The sequence below is a fragment of the Nyctereutes procyonoides genome, unplaced genomic scaffold, assembly GCF_905146905.1.
Source record: "Nyctereutes procyonoides isolate TBG_1078 unplaced genomic scaffold, NYPRO_anot_genome, whole genome shotgun sequence".
NCBI lineage: Eukaryota > Metazoa > Chordata > Mammalia > Carnivora > Canidae > Nyctereutes > Nyctereutes procyonoides.
Genome location: NW_026575035.1, coordinates 629,354 through 640,990, shown reverse-complemented (window position 1 = coordinate 640,990; position 11,637 = coordinate 629,354). Strand labels below are relative to the sequence as shown.

General features: G+C 39.0%; 1 long non-coding RNA gene across 2 annotated transcripts in view; it reads left to right on the top strand.

Annotated features, from left to right (window-relative positions):
* The first annotated feature begins 521 nt into the window (after positions 1-521).
* Positions 522-11,637, top strand: part of LOC129505274 (uncharacterized) — a 31,185-nt gene continuing 20,069 nt past the window's right edge. For both annotated transcript variants that reach the window (XR_008663503.1, XR_008663502.1), the window contains exons 1-2: positions 522-695; positions 10,775-10,867. This is a non-coding gene — a long non-coding RNA (uncharacterized LOC129505274). The remainder of the gene's footprint in view (positions 696-10,774; positions 10,868-11,637) is intronic.

Here is an 11,637-nt window from a genome sequence, read left to right as displayed (position 1 = left end):
ATCTTGGTGCCAATGTTCACTCCTGGTAATTACGTTAGAATTTCTGGAAGTGAAGCCTGAGGTTAGGGTTTTTTGTTTTGTTTTTAAGTTCAATCAAACGATTCTAAAGTACATCCAGGAGTGAATCTTTTCATTTATTAGATTATGCTATACACAAGGTTATTACCCTCAAAAAACTTACATGTATAGAAGTTAGAGATAAATGCATAATATGCTTGGAAAACAATTTTAAGGTCATGCAACAGGAAATTTGAAATTGTGTAGTATATATTTAAAGTATTGGAATTCACAAAAGGAAAATTTACTTTTGGAATTGGAACAGCGTTATGGGCTAAACTCTGTTCCCCCAAAATTCATATGTTGCAACTCTAACCCTCAGTATCTCCCAATGTAACTATATGTGGAAAGAGGGCCTTTAATAAGGTAATAAAGTTAAAATGAAGCCATGAGGTGAGCTCACCTGCCTTGTGTCCTTATAAAAAGAGAAAACGTGTTGCACAAAGCAACAGGAGGGGTGCACACACACACCCTGAGGAGAGATCACTTACAAACCAAGAAAGAGGCCTCAGGAGAAACCAACACTGCCAACAGGGTTGATCTTGGACTCCCGTCCTCCAGAACTATGAGAAAATGAATTTCTGCTGTTTAAGTCAGCCTGTGGAATTTTTTATGGAAGCCTTAGGAAACTAATACAGGTGGGTTCTTGAAAGCCTAATCTCACAAATGAAAAGAATATAGGGAAACCACTTGAAGACAGGGCATACTTTTGATGAGGGTCATGATTCTCAAACTTTGGTATGTATCAGGGTCATCTACAGAATTTGGCAAAATCCAGATACTCAGGTCCTATGCTATTTCCACAAAGTTTGAGCCACTCAATTCTTTGCTTCTGATAATTCTGATACATCAGTTTGAGAATCATTAGACTGGAAAGTGGAGGAAGGACATCACTGGCAGGTGAGGAAGCAGCTGTTACTGGGGACAAAGAGAGGCTAGAATGAGTGTGATTCATATGGATGGGAGTGATGGTGTTAAGGAAATCTGCATTAGGACAGAAGGAAAGATGGTTTATCTTCTATCTTCTATCTAAATTAGGATAGAAGGCATGATGGTTAATTTTATGTGTCAACATGGCTGGGACATGGTGCCCAGATATTTGGTCAAACATTGTTCTGGATGTGTCTGAAGGTATTGTTTTGGATGAGACTGACATTTAAATTGGACTTTGAGTAAAGTAGGTAATGTTGGTGGCCTCATCCAACTGGTCGAAGGCCTAAATAAACAGTTTGAGCTGCCCAAACAAAATGGAGTTCTGCTGGTAGGTGGCCTTTGAGATGATAGATAGATGATAGATAGATAGACATATATTCACACACCCATACCTGCATCCTGTCAGTTTTCTCTGGAGAACCCTGACTAATACAAGAGTCAGATGATAGAATTCACTGAGCAAAGGCCTTGATAAGCAAGCTAAAGAGTTTGGTTGTTAACTGATTATGACTGTAGAAGCTTTCAGATAAACCAGGTAAGCCTTCAGACTATAGGGTTTGCTTTTGGCACTTACCAAAAGAACAAACACCAGTATAGAGTATGGATCAATCCATATCGTTCTTTTCTCTTTGTCACCACAGAAAGGGAAGCGGTTATCCAGAACTATGAAACTCGCTAGAACAGGATTATAAAGGTTGCCAAACTGAGTTTTCTTCATTTTTGTGACACCAATACGACACAGGGATAAAGTGGAAGAGGAGGTACAATTGAGTGATGAAAAATGCAGCTGTGGGATTTAAATCCTTGACGTAGGTGCCAAGCCCATGTTCTGCTGTCATCTGCTGAGATTTGCTGAGTCTGTTCTCTTTTGACGTAGCAACCGTGAAAAATATCCCAGAATGAAACAAATTGGGTTAGATTTCAAAGGATTCAAGTGAGGAACCACTAGGAATTGTATCCTACAGTTCTAACTTGGTTTTCAAAGACTTCTGCTGACATACATCTTGTGTCCTTATTGCTGTTGGAAGGGTGGGAATAGATGCTGCATGTATTTGTTTTGAAAGTGTCGTTGAAGTCATCTATGCCTATCATACCTTTGCTGTAGCTATCTAGTTTTCTCAGTTCTAGACCAGTCTAGATCTTCTTAATTTGTCTAAAATCTGTCAGTTCCCTCTCCAGTTTTCACACCAGTCTCTACTGAGATGCCACCTCATTCTTTCATATATTCTTTCGTTCTGTCCAACATTGATTAAATAAATATGTATCAAGTACCTACCCTAAGCTCCACACTGTGACAGGTATTTCAAATTCAGTGTTCAACAAGATAAAAGACACAATCTTATTCTCATTATAATCTTTTGATATCTGATAAAATGTTATCTTAAAGGCAAAAAAAAAAAAAGGAGAAATGTTCCAAAGGATACTGACCCAGACATCTGATGGGACTACATTGGCTTAGCAAATGTGTTGGAGGTTTTCCTTGTGCATGCTTAATTTCTAGAAACTTCAGGGAGCAAAACTTTCATGAGTAGAGATTCCAATAGACAGAATATATTTCCAGGAAACATGCATTGTGAAGCAGTTTAAAGCTTTCCTCTTTCCTCCCTCTCTACTCTCTCCTCTCTCTCATTTAATAAGTATGTTTGAGTCTATACTATAAACAAGATTGGGTGAGGATAAGATGTGTGAAAACGGTCTTTGCACTCTGAGAGCTTACAGTATAGTAGGGAGTGAGGCAGGAATAAAATGTCATACAGATCAATGCAAACTCTGGCAATACATGCAATGAATGAAAGGCACACAGAAACAACAGGGGAACTTACTTAGTCTAGAGACTCGGAGAAGGCACTAAACATAAGTACCTTTATTCTTATTTACAGGAAACTATCAAGTACTATCCACGCCATTGCTCCATTCACTTAGTCTCAATCAGTGTTGGGAATGATTCCTTTTTCTAAAATGCTATATAAAATATCTGTATTAAAGACCCCCAAAGAAGTATATTTTTATTTATGTGGCCACACAATTCTGTTATCTGATTGTGAGGACGGATATCTTCCCTTTAAGTAGTATGGAGTATCTGAGTTGAAAATGGATCCCCCATTGGGCAAAAATAGAGACAACTAAGCATTCTTGATTATCATAATATTAAATACCCCTTTCTGGGTGCAGAATTCCAAGCTACATTTATCATATGGGCTACAGAAATGGTTCTTATTAGAATCACCTAGGTGCCTCAACTACTGCTGCCTGAGTCCCGCCCCCCAGAGATTCATATTGATTTGATATAACTGGGTTTTCAAAACCTCTCCAATGGACTCTACTGTGAAGCTATGATTAAGAACCACCAGGCAACCATGATCTCTATCCACAAATAACTGTATTCCTAAAGTGGCCTTCACTCTCTGATCTTAGGAAAGGTCTTGCCTGTATTCTCAAAGTTTTACACTCTCCAAGTATTTTACTCAAAGAAGAGAATTGCCAGCATCCTCAGAATTCAAGACTTCTTTGTCAATAAGTGTTAGTGATCATAGTTGCTTAAAACACTTCAGAGACTAAGAACTTGTTTTAGGAAAAGCCTTGAGGCAGAGCATATTTAGGATACACTGCAAAATACTGTGTTTGGGTTTGAAATTTATGTAAAGACTGACCTTCTGATAGAAAGTCTATTGGGGATGTATATTGAAGCTTCTTTTCCCCAGGCACTTAGAGCAAAATAAAAATTTCCAATTATGGTGAACTATAAATTTTGGACTAAAATGCTGAGAATTTACCAGAGAGGAGGTGGAGGTGGGTGAGGTAAATAGGTAATGGGAATTAAGGAACGCACTTGTAGTGTTGAGCACCAGGTGTTGTATGGAAGTGCCATATCACTATATTGTTCACCTGAAGCTGATATTACACCATACGTTAACTAACTAGAAGTGATATAAAAACCTAAAAAAGAAAAAAAAATGCCAAGAACTTAACAGGGCAATTCAAACTCTATATATGGGAATTGATCTGAGAGAGTCATGAATGCAATGATTGGGAAAACTTCCTAGAGATAGAGGTCAGATAGGTCTTAACTGGTAAACAGGGTATTGTCAGGTAGAGAGGAAAGGAGGCAGTGAGCATGGAAAATATTGCAAAAGAGGGAAGAGCATGGAGGAATGGTATAGAGTTAGAAATAAGCATCAGCTTCTAAAACAGTGAGAAAACTGGCCAGCTGAAGTCTAGGTGTGATGCTATATATCCTGGGAAAGAATAATGCATTAGTACAATGGGACCAGACTAGGAAGTTCTTTTAATTCCACCTGCAAGAGTTTATACTTTAATTTCTAACAATGAGGAGATACTGAATTTTCTCAACAGGCACTGGTAAGATAGCATTTTATGAATATCAACTTGTTGGCAGTTGCAGAGTAGAAGGGAAAGACCAGATAGGAGGGTTTGGCAATGACTTGTCTATGACTTTGAGTTTTCCTGATGACTATGCAAAGAAAAACAATGGGATGTATGAAGGAGGCATTTTGGAATAAGTATCAACAAGAATTGGTCATTGAATATATGTAGGTGGTAAAAAAAAAAAAGAGTCAAAGTTATTCTGAGGTTTTAAGCCTGAAGGATTTTGGAAATCCTTAGGAAACTTTGTAGATGCTGGGATCTTTGGGTCCATGTTCTATTAGGAACAGAATAACCAATTCTGGCACTTGTCTCTGCAGAAGGAGAAATACACACTCAGTGTAAATTCACCCATCTCAGAGTGAGCTTTTCTACACTTCCTTAGAACTAACACTGCAAATATTTTTATCAGGCCAGATATGACAAGAATGGTGTGATGCTCCAATCCCATAGCCAAGGTGGAGAATTCCAATTTATGGAGTAGGTTTTCCCTAATACCTATAAATTAAGAGCGTACTGTATTAGTTTGGTAGGGCTTCCATAACAAAATCTCAGAATGAGTGGCTTGAACAACAGAAATCTATTTTGTCTCAGTTCTGGAAGCTGGAAGTCCAAGATCAAGATGTTGGCAGGTTTGGTTTCTCCTAAGACCCCTCTTCTTGGTTTGCAGATGTAGTCTTCCCACTGTGTCCTCATGTGATCCTCTCTCTGTGTCTAAATATCTTTGGTGTCTCTTCTTTTTCTTTTCTTCTTCTTCTTCTTCTTCTTCTTCTTCTTCTTCTTCTTTCTTTTTGGTGTCACTTCTTATAAGGACACCAGTCTATTCAATCAGGGGTCACCCATAGGACTTCATTTAACTTTAACCACCTCTGTAAAGGCCTTATCTCTAAATGGAGTCACATTCTGAGGTTCCTGGGGGTAAGGATTTCAGCATAAAATGTTGGGGTGGAGGGAACAGAGTTTAGTCCATAAGAGGCAGCATGTTCGCTAACTAGTATTCCTTAGGAGATACCCAAAATTCAGAAATCAGAACGTTAGCTATTTCTGAGAAGTATGTTCAAAGTTAAGGGAACATCTCACCGCTTCCCAAAAGCAGATGAAATGAATCTGCCACTTAAATTTTAGGAATTATACAAAATAAAAATGAAAAATGCATCATGCAACCAAATTGTTCTTTTTTGTCTTCCTATGATTAGTCTAAATATTTTGGGTAAAAGGCAGGGAGGGGGAAGCATGTCCTATCTCACCAAATCATGTCTCTCTATGTCCATAAAGTTTTCTACCTACTATTCTTCATATGATCTCAGTATCTAGATTGCTGCCCCTCTCCAGAAATCTATTTCATTCGCTTATTTATATTTTTATTCATTCATTCATGTAACAAATATTTGAGGGTCTACTCTGGACTCCTCATGGCTAGATCCTAGGACACAATAGAGAACAAGGCAAGCAAGGGTCCTGTGATCCAGCTCTTCTGGGGCACTATGGAGCACACGCAAGCCAATAAACATTGGCAGCAATCTGTGGTAAATGCAAGGGGAGATCTGAAGTGGGTGCTAGGGAAGCTCAACACAGAGGCGCTGAACCAATCCATGGGATTATTCCAGAAACTTCCTTGAGAAAATGACATTTAAGCCACACCTGAAGGATGAATATCAAGAATAGTAAAAACAAAAGAAAGCAAGGAGGCACACTTCAGGTAAAGAGAACAAGGACAAATGCTCTGCTGTGAGGAAGAGAGCAAGGCCCCGGAGGGTAGCTGGAAGAGGTTCAGAAAGAACAAGGTAGTGCCACTCTTCCAGACCAGGAAAGAGGAAGGGGTCAAGTAACAAGGTGTGGGGACACCTGAGAGGCTCAGTCGGTTGAGCATCCAACTCTTGATTTTGGCTCAGGTCATGATCTCAGAGTTGTGAGGTTGACCCCAATGGGCTCTGCTTGAGACTCTCTTTCCCTCTCCCTAAGCCCCTCACCCCTGCATGGGCTCTGGCTCACTCACACACTTTTGTGAATGCTCTCTCTCTCTCTCTCTCTTTCTTTCTCAAATAAATAAATCTTTTTTAAAAAGTAACAAGGTGTGGTTTTAAGGAGATTAGGTGGTGTCCTAGGGCAATTGGAAGCTGTTGAAGGGATTTAAACTGAGGAGTAATTTGATCAGATTAGGATTTTAATGAATTCTCTTCTATGTGGGGTGGAGTTGGAGGCAGGATGAAAGGAAACATTGGAAGGCTGTTGAAGGAGTTTAAAGCAGATAATGCTTAGAACTAGGAAAATGGTAGTAATCTTAAAAAAAAAACTTGATTTGTGAAAAAATTAAGATAAATGGTCCCAGTTTTTCTCATCTCTTTTTTTAATTAACAATATAATATTTAGAAATGGAAGCCTAGTTTTAAAGTGAAAATTTATTCAGCTACAGTTAAAACTTCCACGGGAATGGTGGAAAGAAAATAGTGGCATAGGATAGTCTCCATCTTAATTTTTTCTTATGCTTTCTGATACTTCATTTAAGTTCCACAGAGAACAGTGATTTTCTTTTTTGTCTATTTCGTTCACTGGTATATCCCACATGCTTCCTTAAAGCATCTCAAGAACACCAGGAAATGTTGGATTATCCAGACAGCACTGACTATATTCTCTGACTGGATGTTATAATAACAATAGAACACATTGTGAAAGTTTATTACGTGCAAAGTACTGTACTGGATGTTTCGCATACACAGTCTTCTTCCCTCATGAAAAATGTAAAGAAGAGAAACCAAGAATCAGAGGTTTGGGGCACACAGTCCATAAATGGTAGAGTGAAGATTTGAACTCAGGCCTGTCTGATCCAAAAGCCCATTCTCTTCCCCTGTAATCCACTGAAATCCAACTTTATGCTCCTCTCTCAATAATGGGATGGAACATCCTTTTTTTCTAAGGAGGTACTTCCTACTTGTTCAAGGGCTGGCAAAGTAACCAACTTGCCTTGCCTCCCTCTTCATTCGCCATCTTCAGGAACTAAGCCTCGCGAAGTCCCCAAGGCTGAGGAGAAGAACCAGTCTTGAGGGGAAGAATCAGTCTTGAGCCAAAGTCTCACATAAATAGGCCCACAGCCTATTTCTCCCACAGAGTTTGAGGCAGAATGAGGTCAGCGCAAACACTTTCATATTTTCTTTTTTTGAATTACTCGGATAACAAATTTCTCTCTCAAAATATTTAAAAAGCAATGAGAAAAACTGGTACTTGAGGCTTAATTCTGACTAAGAAGAGAAAATTGTGGGCTAAAGAGGAAGTCACATGCTCCATGGGAAACAACAACCACATGGTCTTAATTTTTTTAATATTCAGAGAATATAACTGTGAATCAGTTAGTCAAAATGCATTTATTTGTCCCCTATTCTGTATTAGATATTGTTCTAGATACTGGGTGCACAGGGCAAGACAAAGTGTCTTCCCCTCAGAAAGCTGACATTCTAATTTATGGAGGACAAGAGACAATAAACATAAAAGCTGCACAATTCTCATAAGGTTTAGGAAATTGAATTTTAATACCTTTTGGAAGTTTTTAAAATCCAAATAGCTAATACTGGATAAATGATCCCAATTTTTCTCATGTCTTTTTTTAATTAACAATATAACACTGGAAGATGCAAGCCTAGTTTTAAAGTGAAAATTTATTCAGTGACTGATAAAACTTCTAATGGTGGAAAGCAGATAGTCTCCATCTTTTAATGATTTTCTAAAGTCTTTACTATGTTATGGGGATTTATCACCATTTTATTTTTTATTTCTGTAAGTATTCTCTATTTCCTAGTATTGGTTAAATTCAAGCAACATCTTATACCATAATTAAAATATAGCTCTTTTGTTAAATTCTGCTTGGAATAAACTTTAAAGTATATTCTTAATAGAAATTTTTAATAAAAGAACATGAACAAAATAAAAAATATACAGGAAAAAAGTATTCAAGGAAATAATTTCATACTTAGAAACACTAAAGGAGAAAATTAGCTTTAGAAAATTAGACTCTAGATGTTCTAATTTTTTTTAAAAAAGGGTACATTCAGGCTGAAAAATAGCTAAATTTTTGAACATAGCTCATGAGTATGCAGGATATGAAATGGTGACCTCCAGACGATGAAGGCATTTTGATAGCATAGCATAGTTTAAAAAAAAAAAGATTTTTATTTATGTATTTGAGAGAGTGTGAGAGAGTGAGAGAGAGAGAGAGAGAACCTAAGTGGGGGAGCAGGGGAAGGAACAGAGGGAGAAGCAGACTCCCCACTGAGCAGGGAGCCCAATGCAGGGCTCCATCTAGGATCCCAGGATCATGACCTGAGCCCAAGGCAGACACTTAACTGACTGAGCCACCCAGGTCCCCAAAGCATGCTTTTTTTTTTTAAGGACAGAATGAAATATGCTAAAATACAGTGACTTGGTATATTATCTCTCAAGATCTTTCACAATATCGATGTTAAAAAGAGTTTTTTAATGGCGTATGTAGCTACAGTTAGCAAGCTGGATCCCCAATTGCCCAGTAACCCTGATTAGCGGTTTAATGGAAAGCTGACCAGAACACTCTACTCTTATTCTCTCTAAGGATTCTACCAAGAATTTGAATGAAGATATGGAAGGCATGGCATCAAACGTACCAATGTACATGGTTTAGGGTGAAAGCTAATGTGTTTGAAAAGTTAGATTAAAAACATCTTGATTGACTGGAACAGTGGGAAGGGCAGACTGTTGGGCTACCATGATAGAAAACTCACTACCATCGCTGCCTTCCTCTTGGGTTTGCTAAAGCCACAATCCAGATCTAACTGATCATCTTTTTTTTTAATATCTATTTTTTAAAAACTATTTTATTAATTTATTCATGAGAGATACAGAGAGAGAGGCAGAGGGAGAAGCAGGAGGAGCCTGAGGTGGGACTCGATCCCAGAACCCCGGGATCTTGACCTGAGCCGAAGGCAGACACTTAACCACTGAGTCACCCAGGCGTCCAGATTTATTTATTTATTTGAGAGAAAGAGAGAACTGCATGAATGAGGGGAGGGGCAGAGGGAAAGAGCTTTCAAGCTGACTCCCCACTGAGCGTGGAGCCGGGCTTGGGGCTCAATCCCAGGACTGTGACATCATGACCTGAGACAAAACCAAAAGTCCTTGCTTAACCTACTGAGCCACCCAGGTGCCCCAGCACCTATTTTTATACAATAAACAGCAATTCATTGGCCCTGGGGGAAAATAAGAGACAATAATCATTGTCCAGAAAGGACTAATTTTAATGGTTAGTGATACATAGGTTTGTTATTGCTGTTTTCTTCAAATTAATGAGAGTATAAAATTTTAGAGTAGAAAAAAAATCCCATAGAAATAACATAATTTAGCTTTTCTCTTCAGATAAGATTTCCTATCACATACCAGACATATGGCTCACGGACCTTTTTGGAGTTTATTCATGATTACATCTTACTGTTAAAATGGCACCTGGAAGTTAGTCACAAAAAAATATGTGTTGATTGAATGAGTTTAGGGTAGGGAAACTGACTCCTTTCTTTGACATTGCATTTCTAGGGGATACCGATTGCTGGAATGGTCTTCCTTATACTGAGTCAAACTCATTTTTCTATCACTCCTTATTAGATAGAATTATGCTTTCCTGATATGGACAAAATCAATTTAGTTATCTTCCAAATATTTTAAGATAGCTAACATTACCCTTTTAAGTACTTGTTATTTTTTTCCAAGAAGAAGGTAACTAATTCCTAAAACTTCTTTATATAACATGGTTTCCTATGCCTTAAATCATTCTTATCACTTTCCTCTGTATGTAACTCAGATCTTCAGAGTTTCTTTTAATGTGGTGCCCTGAATTAAACATGTCTCCAGACATGTTCAGAAGTTGATCTAAACATAATATCGCATTATTGTAAGATTGGATTAGCTGTCTGAAAGAAAGTTATATAAGTAGCAATTATTTTAGTTCAAACTGAATCAATTAAAATCTGTGTTTTCTCAAACTACAGGTAGGTCTGAGCTGACACCTGGGTTATACCTGGTTATGTTTTTTTCAAGAATAAGATTCTATTTTCCCTTTTGTTTTCTACAGAAAGTCTTTTAATCAGCCAAAGGATAAAAATAAGACATTGGTAATAAGAAAGAGGGCGTATTCTTTAATCATTTGAATTTGGTTTTAAAAATCTCATACAGGGATGCTCAGGTGGTGATCCCAGGGTCCTGGGATCGAGTCCCACATTGGGGTCCCTGTAGAGAGCCTGCTTCACCCTCTGCCTATATCTCTGCCTCTCTCTCTCTGTCTCTCGTGAATAAATAAATGAAACCTTTAAAAAATAAAAATAAGTTAAAAAATAAAAATCTCATACAGGTCTAATCACATAAACACTTTATTGTTCTCTGCACCTAGGCCTGAGACCTGAAACTGATACCCCGGTGCTCATGGCTTAGACTTCCACAGGGCACTTGGCACTCAATGAGGGGAGTCTGAGAAGACAATTAGGTAAGAAGCCACTGGAGCACAGCACAATTGCCCAAGCTCTCCTCTGGGCCAAATGGCCATGAGGATTGCATGAACAGTACACTATTGGCAAATAGAGAAACAGTTCCTAGGACATGCCCTGTACTACTCTACCCTGCGCTCTGAAAGGAGGGAGAGTGCTAGCACTCCTCCCCAGAAGGGGGGAAGAGAAGAAGTGGCCATAAAAGCAGATGAGGACATGGCCCTCCCAGCCCTTCTCACACACTGTGAATGGATGAGCTGTGTTCAGATGGGGGTCTCTCCCGCGTATACCAATCCAGAGAGCATAGAGTGACTAGAATAATAACCCTGGCAGTTCATCCTTCTGTAACCTGAATGTTGAGCCATTTGCAACTCTATGAAGGGCAATGAGGACATTGGGCAGACCTAGTCCACATTTCCCAAAGCCGCCTTCCTTCCTTCCTTTTTTTTCAACCACACAGAGCCAGGGCCTGCCTGCCCACGTTCCCTTCCACACTGCCTCATGCCAGGCGTTGTTCCAGATGAAGGCCTCCATGGTCAACCAAGGTTCATCTGCCCTCAGGGGCTCACATGGCCAAGATACTTTGGGCATTAAGTGGATCAAGGCTGGGTCAGTACTCCCAAGGGAAAGGGCACACAAGGAGGACCCTTGGTGGCACAAGGGGCCTCTCCAATGTCCTCACAATTCTGTTCTGGCTCCAGACGGGCATACTCCACTTGGCAGAACAGACTTGGCTTAAGCAGAACCTTTCCTCTTAGAAGGCAAATTT